Source organism: Myxine glutinosa, chromosome 4, assembly GCF_964187855.1.
Source record: "Myxine glutinosa chromosome 4, kmMyxGlut1.1, whole genome shotgun sequence".
NCBI classification, from domain to species: Eukaryota; Metazoa; Chordata; class Myxini; order Myxiniformes; family Myxinidae; genus Myxine; species Myxine glutinosa.
The window spans coordinates 168,349,131-168,367,315 of NC_136264.1; positions in this window are offsets into that span (position 1 = coordinate 168,349,131).

Genomic DNA, 18,185 nt, shown 5'->3' on the forward strand with positions numbered 1-18,185 from the left:
AATCCACTATGAATTCTTCATTGTACCAGAGGGTGCCTGAGGATAATGTGAGGCCATCTGTCGGAAAGTTGAAGCTCAACCGAAGGTGGACCTTGCAACATGACAATGACCCTAAACATACCAGTAAATCCACCAAGGAATGGCTGAAAAGAAAGAAATGGAGGGTTCTGGGATGGCCAAGTCAAAGCCCGGATCTAAATCCCATCGAGATGTTGTGGGGGGATTTGAAACGAGCTGTGCATGCAAGAAACCCCTCAAACATTGCACAGCTGAAATAATTCTGCATGGAGGAGTGGGCAAAAATTTCTCCCAGTCGATGTCAGAGACTGGTAGACAGTTATAAGAAACGCCTACTTGAGGATGTTTCTGCCAAAGGGGGCAATACCACCTGTTAGAGCCATGGGTGTACTTACTTTTTCCACATGCGAAATTTGCATTTATGTTTATTTAAATTATACAATGGACTACAAAATGTAAATGTTTCATGATATTTGTTATATTATATCACCTTTATCTATCAATATTGTTGAAATGAAGATCAAATAGCTGTATATTGAAATATGTTGAAAAAGTCAAAACTTTCCATGGGGTGTACTCACTTTTTCACGTGACTGTATATATATTTTGCGTCGTCGTATATATATATATGTATGTCAAATACAAATATATATGCACACTAGCAGAAGTACCCGGCGTCGCCGGGAGGGGGAGGTGGGGACAAGGAGGAGGGGAGTGGAGGGGGGGGTAAGGGAAGGGGAGGGGGGGTAAGGGAAGGGGAGGGGGGGTAAGGGGAGGGGAGGGAGGGAGGGGGGGAGGGGGGAAGGGGAGGCAGAGGGGGAGGGAGGGGGCAGAAGGGGAGGGGGACAGGGGGACAGGGGGGAAGGGGGGGAAGGAGGTGAAGGGGAGGGGATGGGAGAAGGGAGGGGGAAAGGAGGAGGGAGGGGGTAGGGAAGTGGAGGAGGGAAGGGAAGGGGAGGGGGGAAGGGAAGGGGAGGGGGGAAGGGGAGGGGGGAGAGGGAGAATGGGGGGAGGAGAGGGGGGAAGGGGAAAAGGGGAGGAGAGGGGGGAGGCAGGAGAGGAAGGGGTTTCATATAAATGCTGGTGGGTGAATGTGACTCATGTTTCTGAGTTAAGTGTGATGCCGATTAGGCAGAAGAAGAAGCCGTACTACCAAATTCGTACACTTTTAGAATTGTTTGATTTATTTGGGTTCAAATGTCTGGTGATTGTTTTATATTTATTTATGCGTATGTGTACTTGCATATAACTGTCATTAATTTTAAAAGGCTTAGGCACTATTATATTGAGTGATTATTATTTTTTAACTCCAAATAAACGATCTTGTTAATTTTTTTCATAATTTTTTTTTCTGCCTAAAACACTCCCAGGCACTCACTAATGAACCTCTGAAAGTTTTACGAAGATCCGTTCAGCCAACTCTGAGAAAAATGGTGACACAGACAGACAGACATCTCTCTTTTCTAGTAGAATAATATATATGTACATTATATATATATACTCAGAGGCAAAAGTTAGTGTGACATGGAATTTTTTCATTGGTAATCTTGTGAATGAATTTTTGGATTTGAACCAGAGAAAGAGTGTGTTAAAATGGTCGAAGAAACGCAACCAAGCAGTTGTTGTTCGAATTGCATGAAATTTGCAAGAAGCATGACATATTCGAGAAAAATGGCCAGCAATGTTCACTTTAAAAGGCCAGACAACCAGACGCTTATCATTTCCACTCAATGCAGTCTTAAGAAGTGCAGAAGTCAGAAAAACACCTCTATTCATCGTTCTGGAATAAGTTCGACATGCCACGCCTCGGGGAAAATGACAGATGGAGAGCTATAGGTATGCTTCAGTCTGGTACCTCGCAGCGTGATGTTGCTCGTCGATTCAACGTCCATAGAAACACCATTTGGCACAGCTTCACCGAGCTGACGGTAGTACACGTGTCTACAGGTGCACAGGTGAACGTTACATCAGGCCATGTGTTCTGGAAGGGGATCGTTTTGGAGGTGGGGGCGTTATGATCTGGGGTGGGATAACAGCTGCAGCAAGAACGCCAATGATTGTGATTAAGGGGAACTTGAATGCTGTGAGGTACCGAGACGAGATTTTGCAAATGGCCGCTTTACCGTTTTTGCAACAGAACGGCCCTAGAGTGTCGTTTCAACACGATAATGCCAGACCACACGTTGCTCGAGTTGTACAGCAGTATCTTAATCAGAACAATGTTAATGTGTTACCCTGGCCTGCAAGATCCCCTGATTTGTCACCCATTGAACACGTCTGGGATGAAATGGAGCGACGTTTACGACGTCATCCGAATCCTCCAAAAACGCTGCAGGAACTCCACCAAATCCTTCCTCGGATATGGAATGATCTTCCCAAGGACTTTCATCGACGTTTAGTGGCCTCAATGAGGCGAAGGTGCCAGGCCTGCATCAATGCACAAGGTGGACACACTCGCTACTGACTGTGTGAACTTGCTTGTGAACCCCCTCTTGTGTTGTGGCTCATTTGCATATGCCAGGTGCACTGTTCTTATGGACTGTTGATCGTTACCATACCTTGAAACATTTGTCTTTCCATGTAATAACATTTCATTCGCGGCAGTAAAAGTTTAACACTGATTCTGTTTGTTGTTTGTGTGTCACAATAACTTTTGCCTTTGAGTATATATACATCATATATATATATATATATATATATATATATATATATATATATATATATATATATATCTCTCTCTCTCTCTTTCTATACAGGGTGAGTCAAAAGTAGCACCCGATTTCTGTTTACATACAGGGTGAATCAAAAGTAGCGCCTGCGCCCGATTTCTGTTTTTTCGGCTGTCAGATTCTTTCTGGGATGTCATGTTGTTAACAATTGTCTTGCAGATTATTAATTTTCTTAATTTATTTATATTTGTTTTTGTTTGTAGGTTATTGCTGAGAGTTTGGAAAGTTACTGAAGTTGCACCAAATTGAACCATGAATTACTTTTCAAGGAATCAATGCATTGCGGCCGTGAAACATTGCTACAAATGTCATGAACAAACAACGATGGCGGCACGCCGTTTGGCACAGGAATTCGATATTAACCCACCCCAGGGAAGAAACATACGATTGATTGTCGAGAAATTTGAAGCAACAGGGTCGGTAGCATCGATCACGAGGGAGGGCACTTTGAAAATTGCAAGTAAAACAGCTTGGTACACTTCCGTAATAATTTTCCCCCGAATAAATGGTTAGACAAGTACACATACATTCAAAGTACACCGCCCCCATGCCAAATAATTAAATATTCTGCAGCGCGGCATTGCCGGGGCACCTATGGCGCCCGGCAATACCGCAGTTCAGCTCATAGAGAGGTGTACGCTAATTGATTGATTAATTGTATAATTAAAATCAATAAAAGATTATCACAAAATATTTTCTCAATAAATTGGCTAATAGCATAACTAAACCACTTGTGCTTCAACCGAAGATGTATCTTCTAGAAATTTAATTAAACAAGTCATTAAGAAAAAATTAAATAATTAATTGATTAATCAATAAATAATTAATCGATTAATCAATAAATAATTAATCGATTAAATGATTAATCAATAAATCAAAAATATCCTTGATAGCCACATCACTTTTTTTTTTTTTTTTTTTTTTTTTTGTATACAAGATCGAGGCTCGTGAAAGAGCTAACATTAATCACACAAAAAGACAAACCGACACACAAAACACAAAAAACAAGGGGAGCGGCAGACAAGATGGGGAGAGAGGGGGAAGGACACAAAAGAGAGGGGGAAGAGGGGGAAGGACACAAACACAACATTTGAGAGCAGGGACATCGGGAGGACTTGGGGGGAGGTGGGAGAGGAATAAAGCATATGAACACTGCAAGGACTCTGGGGTGAATTACCGGGGGTAGAAAAGATCAAGGTTTTCGATGGGGGAAGATAAGAGATGGTGGTGAACAGCTGTTTTAAAGACCTGGAGGGAGGAGTGGGAATGAAGGGAGTGGGGGAGTTTGTTCCAGAGGCGGGAGAAAATCGGAATGAAGGAGTGAAGGTGAGCAGAGAGTCTTGATTTTGGCAGTTTAACCATAAGAGGGTTGCAGGCAGATCTTGTGCGACCTGAAGGAATATTGGGGGGACAGAGCACAGAGAGAGCTGGGGGAGCAAGGCCGGAGAGGAGTCGGTAGAAGACAGAAAGACCACCAACCTGCCTGCGGTGAGTGAGTGAAAGGCCCTCAGTGTTGACTACATCGCAGGAGATTCCAATGATTCTGAAAGCTTTGGCCTCAACAGCGTGAAGCCGAGCAAGGTGTGAGGCAGGAGCACCAGCCCAGAGGGGGGAACAGTATTCCATTGAGCTGCGGATGAAAGCCTTGTATGTGGTGAGGAGCTCAGGTGTGCCAAGGAAGGACTTCGCACGACGGAGGATGCCCAGTCGGCGACTGGCTTTGGAGGCCAGCTTGGAAATGTGGTTTTCCCAAGAAAGATCATGGCAGATAGTGAGACCCAAAAGCTTGAGCGACAGAACTTCTTGGAGAGGATTGTTGAGAAAGTAGATGGGAGGGTTGTCCAGTCGGTCCTTTCGGAGAGACATTGTAAGAGTGTGAGATTTGTCAGGATTGAAAGACATGTTCCACTTGTTTGACCAGTCTGTGATTTTGTCCAGGTCTGCAGAGAGTGAGGAGGCTGCAGACTGCCTATCTGAGGGATGAGGAATGGAGTGACAGAGAGTAGAGTCGTCAGCAAAGAGATGGAGAGGATTTTCAAGAGAGTCAGAGAGATCATTGATGAAGACCATAAAAAGCACAGGGCCCAGAACACTACCTTGGGGAACTCCAGCCTGAACAGGAGGAGGAGATGAGAGAAACCCATTCAGGGCCACACGTTGACTACGACCAGAGAGGAAGTCCGCCAGCCATGCGTGGAGATTTCCATGGATACCAAAGGAGGAGAGTTTGGTGAGCAGAGCAGGGTGCCAGACCGTATCGAAGGCACGTGAAATGTCAAGGGAGACAGCTCTAATTTCCTGTTTGGCGTTGAGGACCTCCATCCATTGTTGAGAAAGCAGAAGCAGCATGTCCAGAGTAGAGTGACCAGGTCTGAAACCAAATTGATGATCAGAGCTCAAGCCATTGGAGAAGAGGAAAGATTTAATATCTGAAGCAATGATGGATTCCATGACTTTGCTGATAATTGGGAGAGGGCTGATTGGTCTGTAGTTGCTGGGATCTGTTTTTGCACCTTTTTTGTGCAAACCGGTGATGTTGGCTGATTTCCAAGCAGATGGCAGATGACCTTGAGCAAAAGAGAGGGTGAAGAGAACAGAAAGAGGGAGTGAAAGAGCAGAAGAACATGATTTTAGGACCCGTGGGCTGATGCCGTCAGGACCAGTTGCAGAATCAGAGTCGAGGGTTGACAGAAACTTTTCCACCTTGTCAGGAGGAAAGGACACAGAGTCCAGGAGCAGCTGGGTATGACTGGGTACGGTGGGTACAGAGAGGGATGGGTTTGGGACACAAGATTTAGAGGCAAACACAGAGTTGAGGCATTCAGCTTTTTCACGTGCGGAGTCAGCCGTTAAGCCGTTTGAGGTGAGGGAGGGGATGGAGGGGGAACAAACACCAGAAACAGATTTGACCAGACGCCACCAGGATTTGGAAGAGGGAGACAGATAAGAGAGTTCGGTCTTGAGAATGGTGAGATATTGTTTCCTGGCTCTCCTGAGGGTGGACACACACTTGTTTCGGGCTTTGTGAAAGGAAATGAGATTTCCTTCCGTTGGATTTGCTTTCCAGGAGAGGAAAGCAAGTTGTTTCAGGGCAACAGCCTCACCACAAGATTCCGTGTACCATGGATGGGAGGAAGGGTATGACAATTGAAGACGAGATGGTATAAATCTGTGCATGAGAGAGAGCAATTTACTTTGAAAGAATTCCCAGGATGAGTTGATGTCAGAGGCGGTAGAGATGGGAGACCAGTCCAGATGATTGATGGCTGCTTGAAGACCGTGCCAGTTGGCCTGAGTGAAATGCCAGACTCGTAGACGCTGAGGAGGCTCTCTGAGAATGGTCAGAGAGATGTCCACTTTGACAAGCACATGATCAGATGAGCCGATTGGAGCAGAAGAAGAGCAGCAGACATTTTCAGGGAAGTTTGTCAAACTTGCAGACATTTGTCACTTGGTCACTGCCATGTCCAAATATTAGCTTCCCAGCTGAAAAGGTGCTTGAGATATTGGCCAAATGAGAAAGAAAATAAATAAATGATTAATAATGAAAAGAAAGAAATAATAATCATGAAAAAATTAAATTATTAATCAATTCGGTCATAGAACACATAAACCACCACCATTTCATCAGAATGTGTAACTGAATTTTTATTTATTTATAGTAATTAATCGAATAATTAAATAATTAATCGATTAATTGATTAATTGATTAATCAATAAATCAAAAATATCCTTGATAGCCACATCACTTGGTCACTCATGTCCAAATATTAGCTTCCGAGCTCAAAAGGTGCCTGAGATATTGGCCAAATGAGAAAGAAAATAAATAAATGATTAATAATGAAAATATATAAATAATAATCATTAAAAAAATTAAATTATTAATCAATTCGGTCAGAGAACACATAAACCACCACCATTTCATCAGAATCTGTAACTTAAAAAAAATAATTTTTTTTACTCATTAATCGAATAATTAAATAATTAATCGATTAATTGATTAATTGATTAATTAATAAATCAAAAATAGCCTTTGCAGCCAAATCACCTGGTCATTGGCATGTCCAAATATCAGCTTCCTATCTCAAAAGGTGCCTGAGTTAATGGTCAGAAGAGAAATGAAATTTAATTAATTAAATAAGTACTTAATTAATCGCTAATAATTAAATAACTCCTTAATTAATTGATTATTCAAAAAACAAAAAATACAGTTTTTGACAAAGGACTTGCTCACTACTGTGCCGAAATTTCAGCTTCCTAGCTCAAAGGATGGCTGAGATATCGCCCGGACAAACAAACAAACAAGAAAGCAAGAAAGCAACGACGGTGAAAACTGAGTACTCCCTTTCAGTGTGCGTCACTGCCGAGCCCCCTTCGGTGCCTGGCAATGACGTTTCGCAATGCCTGGAGATGGCATAGGAAAGGTGCGGTGTACAACATACAGAGTGAAAACTGAGTACTCCCTTTCAGCGTCCCTTCGGTGCCCAGCAATGACGATTTGCAATGCCTGGAGATGGCATAGGAAAGGTGCGGTGTATAATAAACATGTCATTCATTTATTTATACCTTTTTGTACACTGTAATACAAATGTCAAACAATCATTTGACAGAAATATATATATATATATATATATATATATATATATATAAACAGAAATGGGGCGCTACTTTTGACTCACCCTGTATATATGTACACATACATACATACATTATACACACAAACACACACACACACACACACACACACACACACACACACACACACACACACACACACACACACATCTGTAACATAACACAATGCGCTGGCATTGCGATATGCATTAAAGTGAAGGTGAAGGCCACTGAACGTGCACATGGTGCAGTTTGGAAAAAGTAAGGCCAAGGTCATCTTATGGGTTTGTCTTTGAACACGGGTGCAAAGCAATACACAATTCCTTTGGGGTTTCACGGCTGTGTTAAAGCTCGCAGACTCCATATTTTTTTTCTTTACTGCCTTACATGGAAAAGCAGAGTATCGGCGCAACTTGTGTTCAATTGCAAGAAACACAGAGCAGGAGGCTGTGTGTTTGGAAGTCTAATTGAACATGAAGCCATTTTACTCCACATTCTCTCAGTCCTTGCAATCTGATGTATTGCACAAGAGAAACTCAGCTAAAAGTGCTTATGGTGTGGTGCTTTGCAGCTTGTGTGTGTTGTGGTTTTTTTGTCTTGCTGGATCAGCTGTTTGGCTCAGAAGGCGCTTTTTACGAGATAAAGTGTGAAAAACATTTTTGGCTCTGAAAAGCATTTACAGCTGTAACATTGTTGCACAAGACTCCCTTTTGGCCTTGGTAGGTTAGTCCTCAGACTTGGTAGTTAAAACCCTCAGTCCTCAGACAACAGTTCACCAGGAAATGACCTCATTCTTTGCTTGCCTTTTTGTTAATTGTAAATGTACGCCTTCCGATGCTTTCATACTTTACTTTCATTGCTTTTGCTTCTCCAGGTGCATGCTCCACATTGAGCAATTTTCTTTGCTTTATTTTGACGTTTGTTCGTAATTGTTTTATAGCAAATGTTGTTTGTGCTTGCACCAGCAACGTTGTTCCAAATTAATTTTGTCAACCCAACATGCTTCGATAATCTCAACCATATTGTTAATAAAGGTAGGCCAATATAACCTTAAAGGGGAACCTAAACGCTCAGAGCACCTCGACGCTAGCCTATCCCTTGATACCCTACAAAATAGATATCGTTACATATTACCTCCCCAAACCCCGGTTACGGTGCACCTCAGAGTCTCGAGAGGGCACGCGGCAGAATGAATTGTTATTTTGAATGTTCTAATAAACCATAGTAAAACCACACCAATGCAATTGTAGAACAAAACAAGTAATTGTATTGTTATGGTTTTGCAATAGAGAACACCCCCTCTAATTAATTACATGACAACATGTAGCCTGCAGTAGTCAGTTATTTCTTATTAAATGCAAAGATTAGCTCCCTTCCCATTGTGTAGTAATTATAGCAGATATGCGTTGAGTTAGGCAGGATTCCACCCCCTCGTATGGTTGAACGAAGATGTTGGTTCGTGGGCGGGGGGGAAACAGTTCACGTGAGCAACCACGACAGAAGGAGGGGGGAATGAAACCTTCCAAAAGGAGGTGGGGAATGAAACCTTCCAGAAGGAGGCGGGGGGGGGGGGGGGGGATGACCGCACGTGACCAACCTCAGCCAATGGGAGGTCATGGAACATCCCAGAGGGAGGCAGGGCTGAATGACCGCACGTGACCAACCTAGGCCAATGGGAGGCCGTGGAACCTTCTAGAAGGACATTCCACCTGATAAAGGTCCATGCCGATCGTCATTCGAGCTCTCTCTCCTCGTTTGTCCTTCAAGCTGGCTGTCCTATGTGCTGGTTCGTCTATGCTGCGCTTCTCCTTCGTCCTCGAGCTGGTTCGTCATCCGTGCTGACCTGACCTTCAAGTGGCGGATCCTCCTCCGTGCGCTTCTCCTTCGTCCTTGAGCTGGTTCGTCATCCGTGCTGACCTGACCTTCAAGCGGTGGATCCTCCTCCTTGCGATCCTCCTTCATGCTGTCTGCCAGATCGAACCGTGCGCCACGCGCGGGATCTGCTGGACCCGAGTGAGCGTCCGCACGTCCACCGGTACGAGTCTAACCGGTGTCCGATTCATTCCCTGTGTGTGTGTGCAAGTGTGCCAGGCACCTATGTTGGGATTAGGTAGGTAAGAATTGTTAAGTCTGCTTCTTGTCCTTTTTCCTGTGCCATTGTAAATAAAAGACGTGTACATTTTGTTTCTTTTCGACCTGCGCGTGTGCGTCCTTCGTGTTCATCGTTAGAACCTAATTTGGCTGCTTGATTAGGTCCGTAGATCACGCAGTATAAAACCGCAATTCACACCGCGCGATCCGCTCGGTGCACTTGATTGGGAAAAAGGTGTGGAATTGTGAGGGGTTCAATTCCCGGCCTTCCCGGCCATGTGGTCGTGAAGGTATTCGGGTCGTGATCGATAACCATTCGACCTGTAATTGGGAGATTGGCAATTGAAGTTGCCAATGAAACTCGCCGGGCACCCCCATGGACTTGGGGTCTGAGGGGAACCGAGGACTTCCCTCCCTCCCTCCTTAGTACGTCAACAGACCCGGGATCCGCAACAGTATTAAGTACTCTCACATACACAATAATAACACTATTAAAGAAAGTACCATGAAAATATCACTTGCATCAAATGAACATTACATATGATGGTACCAACATTCCCCAATGCTCACAAAGCAATGAACTCACGATACGCCAAACGTGAGTGGAAGGTAACATTCCCCAAAGTCTGTGCACAAATCCCAATGCCGTGAAGGACGAAGTCATGCAAAATGACAAGAACAGGCTGGTATCGGCACGGCGGCAGATGAGGAGTTACTCGATATGGTCGATCGATCGATCGAGAGGTCGATATGGGAATTGATCCGATATGGAAACCAACGGCGATCAACACAATGATGTAGATATGGGAATCCCAACGACAAAACAAGGTGCACCAAGCGGACAGCCTCTTTGAGGACAAAATGGCGTATTGGCCTGTAATGGAGGCTCTTGCTTCCCCACCAACAATAACTCACGCTTGGTAATAAAACCTGAGACACAGGTTTAATTGCAATCGCAATATAGGACAATGTCATGGGCAATCCCTTTCACGGGAAGCCTCAACTCATTCGCGACCAATATAAAAAAGTCCGCTCACCGCCTCAATGCGATTTGCGGCTGTATCGCTCTCATGGCTGATCTCCTCTCTCCTCTCTTCCGGTTCCTTTGCCGCGTTTTCCTTTTTCCTTCACAAACATTTCTTTTTAACTTTTACTAAAGTCATCTCCATTTCACACAAAAATCTTAACAACAATATTACCTGAAACTAAAAATCCTACAAGTACATAATAACAACAAAGGTGGAAGTGACGGAACCGTAACAATATGATGTCTTTTTCCGATTTGCGATTTATGAAATTGGTAATTTTGCAATTAAAAGTTGAAATCTTCTTCACAATTATCCGTGACATCATGCCAGGAAGGTATTGTTTACGGGTTATATCGTTGTACGATTGAACTCAAATGATGAAGAATTTTCGATTTTCTACAATGCGTCCTTGTCAATATGTCCTTGGTGGTTGTAGTATTGCTAACCGAAATTATGTCATGCTGCACAAATGGCAGAAAGATCCAAGATCCGAGGGTTGCCAGAAATTGGATGAGACTTGTCCAAAATACCCTAGTGTGGATTGAGCCCCTACAAAATGTTTGATTTTGTATTTGGAACATTTTACAGAGCAATGTTATGAAACAACAGAAATGGCTATAGATTTTGTGGTTATCCACTATTGAGAGAGGATGCCACCCCCATGATTAAATGGAAGAAACAACCATAGCTCGAAATTGTAAACAGGACCACTTTCCCCTCCACAATCCCCCATCACTCTATATTGCTAACTATACCCACGACCACCCCACACCCCCACATCATCCTAGACAACAATACACACGACCACCCACACACCCTCCCCCCACAATCCCCCATCAACCATCGCCCTATATTGCTAATAATACCCACACCCCCTCCACCACCCCACCCCCCTCCACCATCCCACACCCCCTACACCATCCCACACCGCACATCACCCATCACCCTAGATAACAATACCCACGACCACCCCACCACCACCCACAATTGCCCATCAACCTCTATTGCTAACAATACCCATGACCACACCACACCACACCACACCCCCCATAGGCTATAGCATCACTCCACCCTCCACCGGGGCACGGGACATCAACATGACACGACCAGACACAAATAGTATCCCGGGAGAGTATGAAACTGAACGATCGTGTAACATACAGGACACCAGGTCAGCCTGCGAAGGTGGGACAAAGCATTTGTTGCCTATTTGGTCGGTGGTGTCCGAGTGTGCCTGGGCGGTGTCCGAGTGTGCCTGGGCGGTGTCTGCGTGTGCCTGGGCGGTGTCCGAGTGTGTTTGGGCGGTGTCCGAGTGTGCCTGGGTGTTGTCCAAGTGTGCCTGGGCGTTGTTCGAGTGTGCCTGGGTGGTGTAAGCACCGAGTCCGTTCCGCATCGTGTCCATGCCGTATTTCTTCTGGAGTAATATAACTGATTCATCAATTAATGCAAAACCCTTTATAAACCGTAAATTGAACGGAAAAACAAAACCTACCAATCTGAAGTGAACATTCGACCGGTGTTTTCATCTGCACCACTAACACTGCAATCTTATTCTTCTTCTTCACCAACACCAAGTTCGGCTGATTCACTCAGATGCCACAAGGCTCGAAACGATGAGGCTCCATAATTCTCTCGAAAGTGTTTCCATCACTAATTTTGTCTCCAATAGTTTCCTCACAAGTCACAATCCCACTGATAAGGTTCAACATACTGAGAACCTTTAGAGTTGCTAATGACGGAGAAATTGGTATCGGAATCCGAGCTTAGAATACACTGCTTTTCTATGTAAGTCGCCATTTGGATCAAGGTGGGTTAATGGTGTGACGTCAATGGCGAAATCGACACTCGAGGACCTTTTTCAACGCTAACTTTCTGGTCGTCGAAAGTTTTTCAGAAGAAAAAAAAAAAGTAGCCTTCAAATTAGACTGTAGCGGTTGCCGCTGAACATACACAATCGCCTTACACCTGCTGAGGACGCAACCACGGAGCGATCGCTGTGCCTGGCTCGCCCAGACTGCCCGGAGACGCTCAGTCTCACCTTTCCCGGGCATGCCCGGACTCGCCTTTCCCGGGTTCGCCCGGCCCGTCCGGCGACACCCAGTATCGCCGTTCCCGGGCATGTCCAGACTCGCCCAGGTCTCCCGGACATGCCCAGTCGCGCCTTTTAAGGGCAAACGCTCCGGCATGAGATATTCGAGTGCTTGTATACAATGCTGCCCGATAAACGGGCTTTTCAGTTTTACCCGAGTTGATTTGATGCAATAAAGAAACTCGGACGAATTCCAGCTTTTTGTCGCGTCCATTCTTTCGATTCGAGTTGGAGCACAGCTCCGTCATTGGTGACCTACCGACATGGACACGGCAGTTGCCCTCAAACTGCCTACCTTCTGGGAGGCTCACGCAGTGGTTTGGTTCGCCCAGGCGGACTCCCATTTCGCCCTGCGAGGCATCACCGCCGACGACACCGGCTTCCATCATGTGGTAGCAGCACACGGCTCAGCCACCGCGGCCCACGCCCTCAGCCTCCTCCAGCACCCGCCAGCCGCTGACAAGTACGGCGCGATCAAGAAGCTCCTCCTCAACGCTTTCACCCTCTCATCAGCGGAACGCGCACGGCGCCTGTTCGACCTGCCCGAGCTCGGCGACACGCGCCCGTCCGAGCGAATGGATTACATGCTCTCGTTGCTCGGGGAGCACGCCCCGGATTTTCTTTTTCAAGAGCTGTTCCTCCGTCAGCTGCCTAGCCATGTACGCCTCGCCCTGGCAAGCACGCAGATCACGGATCCCCGCGCCCTCGCCAGGGAAGCCAACAAGATCTCCTCGGCAGGCCAACGCATCGGGGCAGCGACCTGGAGCCCACCGCCGTCCGAAGCAACGCCCATGGCGCCTGAGCACCCGGCACGGTCGGTGGCTGAACTGCCGGCGCAATTGGCGGCCGCTAAGCCGCGCCGACCGCCTCCAACACGACGACCGGGGCTTCCACCTGACCAGGCGAGGTGTTACTACGATGCCAGGTTCGGACAAAAGGCCCGAACATGCCGACCCCCGTGCACTTTCGGCAAGTCGGGAAACGGTCAGGCCGGCGTTCATTACCAGCCATGAGCGCCGGCCACACGGGCAACTTACTTTTTATCAGGGACAAAGCATCCGGACAGCGCTTCCTGTGTGACACCGGCGCCCAACTGAGTGTCATACCCACCTCCGATCAGGACAGGCAGTCCGCGGTTTGCGGCCCCTCCTTGGTGGCGGCCAACGGATCGGCCATCCGCACCTTCGGCCCGCGCAACGTCACCCTCTGCTTCGGCAGCCAGTGCTTTCATTGGACTTTTGTGACCGCAAGCGTGCCCATGGCTCTGCTGGGCGCCAACTTCCTCTGCGCACACGGGCTGCTGGTTGACGTCAAACGGCGTCGCCTCGTCAACGCCGAGACCTTCAGCTCCCTGGCATGCACATTGAGCAGCTCCGCGCCGACCGAGCTAGCATGCGCCCTCCCGGCAGCGAATGAGTTTGCTCGCCTGCTCGCGGAGTTCCCGGCCCTCACGCGGCCGACGTTTTCGGCCGTCGCGGTACGACATGGTATCGAGCACCACATACCAACCACGGGCCCGCCGGTCTACGCCAGAGCCCGCCGCCTCGACCCAGACAAGCTCGCCGTGGCCAAAGCCGAGTTCGACGATTTGGAACACCTCGGCATCGTGCAGCGCCCCGATAGCGCGTGGGCTTCGCCACTACACATCGTACCGAAGCCGGGGGGCGGCTGGCGCCAATGTGGCGACTACCGCTGCCTTAATGACGTTACCACCCCCAACAGGTATCCGATCCCGCACATTCAAGACTTCTCCGCCCGTTTGGCAGGACGGGTCATTTTTTCGAAGATCGATTTCATACGGGGATACCACCAGGTACCTGTCAGGCCGGCCGATTTCCCAAAAACGGCCGTCATCACGCCGTTCGGCTTATTCGAATTCCTTCGAATGCCATTTGGCCTCAAGAACGCGGCTCAGGCATTCCAGCGCTTGATGGATGGTGTGCTGCGCGACCTGCCGTTCCTCTTCGTCTACCTGGACGACATCCTCATCGCCAGCGTGTCCCGGGCCGAGCACCTCTTCCACCTCCGAACACTGTTCGGGCGCCTCAGCGTGCACGGCCTAATCGTCAACCCGGCCAAATGCCACTTCGGCACGACGGCCGTTGATTTTTTTTGGGCCACCACATCACCAAGAACGGGGCCGTGCCGCTGCCTACCAAGGTCGAGGCCATCACCGCGTTTCCATGTCCCCGCTCCATCAAGGCCCTGCAGGAGTTCCTCGGAATGGTGAATTTCTATCACCGCTTCGTGCCCCGCGCTGCTCAGCTCATGCGGCCCCTCTACGAAGCCCTCCGGGGCAAGCCGGCCAAACACGACGTCGTCTGGTCTGCAGCCATGGACGCGGCATTTACAAGCTCAAAGCGGGCCTTCGCCGACGCAACACTGCTCGCTCACCCGGTGCTCAACGCTCCCATCGCTCTCACCACGGATGCCTCCGACTACGCGGTGGGCGCCGTACATGAGCAATGGGTGAACGGGGTTTGGCAGCCACTCGCTTTTTTCCGCCGGCAACTCCGGCCGAACGAGCTCAAATATAGCACGTTTGACCGCGAGCTCATCGGTCTTCACCTGGCCGTTCGCCATTTCCGCCACCTCCTGGAGGGCCGACCCTTCACGGCTTTCGTCGACCACAAGCCGTTGGTTTACGCAATGGCCAAAGTCACAGAGCCGTGGTCGGCCCGCCAGCAGCGCCACCTCTCCGCCGTGTCGGAGTTTACCACGGACATCCGGCATGTCGCCGGCAAAGACAACGCCGTGGCCGACTGTCTTTCTCGGGCCAGCGCGAACGCGGTCCACCTCGGCGTGGACTTCGCGCTTATGGCGGCTGACCAGACCACCGACACCATGGTGCAAGCCCTCCGGGCGGCGGACATGGGCCTCCGCCTGACCGACGTCTCCTTCGCGGACACTGTCCTGCTCTGCGACGTCCCCCAAGGCCAGCCTCGCCCCATCGTGCCCGTTACCTGGCAATGCCGCATCTTCGCCTCCCTCCACGGCCTTTCCCACCCCGGGCCGGAAAGCTTCGCAGAAGCTGGTGTCGGCACGATTCGTCTGGCACGGCCTTCGACGGGATGTCCGCGATTGGACCAGCACCTGCACGGCCTGCCAACAGGCCAAGGTCCACCGACACACCCAGGCCCTGCTGGCACCTTTCACCATGCCCGAACGGGGTTTCGACCACGTCAACGTGGACATGGTGGGCCCCCTCCCCCCATCACGGGGTTTCACACACCTGCTCACCCTGGTGGACAGGACCACCAGGTGGCCGGAGGCCATTCCGCTCGTCTCCACCACCACCGCCGACGTGGCGCAGGCTTTCATCGCCACATGGATCGCCCGTTTCGGCACACCGGCGGACATCTCTTCGGAACGCGGGCCGCAGTTCACCTCCGAGCTGTGGGGCACGGTCGCCCGCAACCTGGGGGTCAGGCTCCACCGTACCATGGCCTACCACCCCCAAGCCAATGGGTTGTGCGAGCGGTTCCACCGTTCCATGAAGGCCGCGCTCATGGCCGGCCTTTAGGACGGCGGCTGGACCGACCGGCTACCGTGGGTCCTTTTGGGCCTCCGCACGGCCCCCAAGGAGGACCTCCGGGCGTCCACCGCCGAGCTGGTCTACGGCCAGCCGCTACGCGTCCTGGGCGAATTCCTGCCCGACGCTACCAGTCCGTGGTCCGCAGCTCGCCAGCGCTCGGACCTCCAGGAGACCGCCCGACGGTTTGCCCCCGTGCCAACGTCCCACCACGGTGACCCCCAGTCCTACGTCCCCCCAGCGCTTCGCACAGCGGAGTACGTTTTTGTGCGTCATGACGCACACCGGGGGCCACTCAGGCCGCCATACGACGGACCCTTCCGGGTCCTGCGACGGGACGACAAGTCCTTCGTCATCGACGTCGGCGGCAAGTCGGACCGGATTTCGGTGGACCGCCTCAAGCCGGCGCACGTGGACATCGACCAACCACCTCGGTTGGCCCTTCCTCTGCGGCGATGCCGCCCCCTGTCCACGGTGCCTCCCGCTCGACCACCCACCCCTACACCGGACCCCCCCCCCCACGACCCTCCAGGGGTCGCTTCGGCCGGGTCATCAGGACCCCCCTTAAATTGACCCTGCCGGTGCAAGTAGCTTCTGGGGGGGCGTGTGTAGCGGTTGCCGCCGAACATACACAATCGCCTTACACCTGCCGAGGACGCAACCACGGAGCGATCGCTGTGCCTGGCTCGCCCAGACCGCCCGGAGACGCTCAGTCTCGCCTTTCCCGGGCATGCCCGGACTTCGCCTTTCCCGGGCTCGCCCGGCCCGTCCGGCGACACCAAGTCTCGCCGTTCCCGGGCATGTCCAGGCACGCCCAGCCCGTCCGGCGACACCCATTCTCGCCGTTCCCGGGCATGTCCAGACTCGCCCAGGTCTCCCGGACACGCCCAGTTGCGCCTTTTAAGGGCAAACGCTCCGGCATGAGATATTCGAGTGCTTGTATATAATGCTGCCCGATAAACGGGCTTTTCAGTTTTACCCGAGTTGATGTGATGCAATAAAGAAACTCGTAGTCGGCAGGCCAAGACCCTTAAAGAAACTTTTGATGGCATTTTTTGTTAAAAGCTGACAACCGGGCTAGAAAGTATCAGTATGGTCCAGGCTTTCAGAAACACCCGGTTGCCAAAATGAGATTTGACCTTGAAGGTCAAATTTGGGGGGTCAAAGGTCAAAAGAGGTCAAATTTTCAAAAAATTTTATTTTGTCTTGTCCTTTCATACAACATCGAGTCTGGTATGAACCATTGAATATTTAATGAGTTATAAGGGGTTAAACTTCTGTAACAATAGCTAAATGTGAATAGATTCATGAATGTAAATGCTTTTTACTCTTTGAATACGCATAATATAATAAAATGCATTCAGTTTAAAGGTGAAATTTCAAAGTCGAAAGTCAAATTTTACTTTAAGAATCAATTGTTCCTGTTGGTAATATGTAAATGATGCATTAGGCAACTACATTTGAAGAAACAAGACATCATCTTCCATCGATTTGAGGTGTCGCCAAATCACTTCTCTTAAGTATCAGTTCCTGTCGTGTTCATGCATCCTTCAGCATCACAGCCACATGCAGGCATGCATGGTTGTCCAATCTTGTGGCAACGGCAAGCTTGTGTGCGACACTTGCTTTTACATCCACAAGTAACTAGTTCCAAACAGCTACTTGGAACAGATGGTGTCCTCATCCACACCACTTCTAATCGTCCGTCAGTTGCCTGCCAACCTCCAGTCTCCTCGGGGTCAGCAACAACTACGTCAGCCTTGTTTGCCTGCAGCCATACTTTTGCCTGGTAGTTCGCCCGCGACATATGCAATTCGAGAGCGTCACTAGTTGGTGGCAACATTTCAAGTGCCTTCTTCCCTTTCTGGAACATGTCATGCCTAGCTCTGTCGACCCCTGAACTAGAGTGTGGAGATTTGTAAAGCATACATACGAACTCCTCGACATCGCTTAATGGTCCATCTCTGCCAACGCCATGCAACAGTTCCGGGTGTTGCAAGTAGACATTCCAGCATGATTTTTTGCCATGACCAGCGAATGAAGACACAGTATCACAACCAGTTATGGCATGGAACCCAAGAACA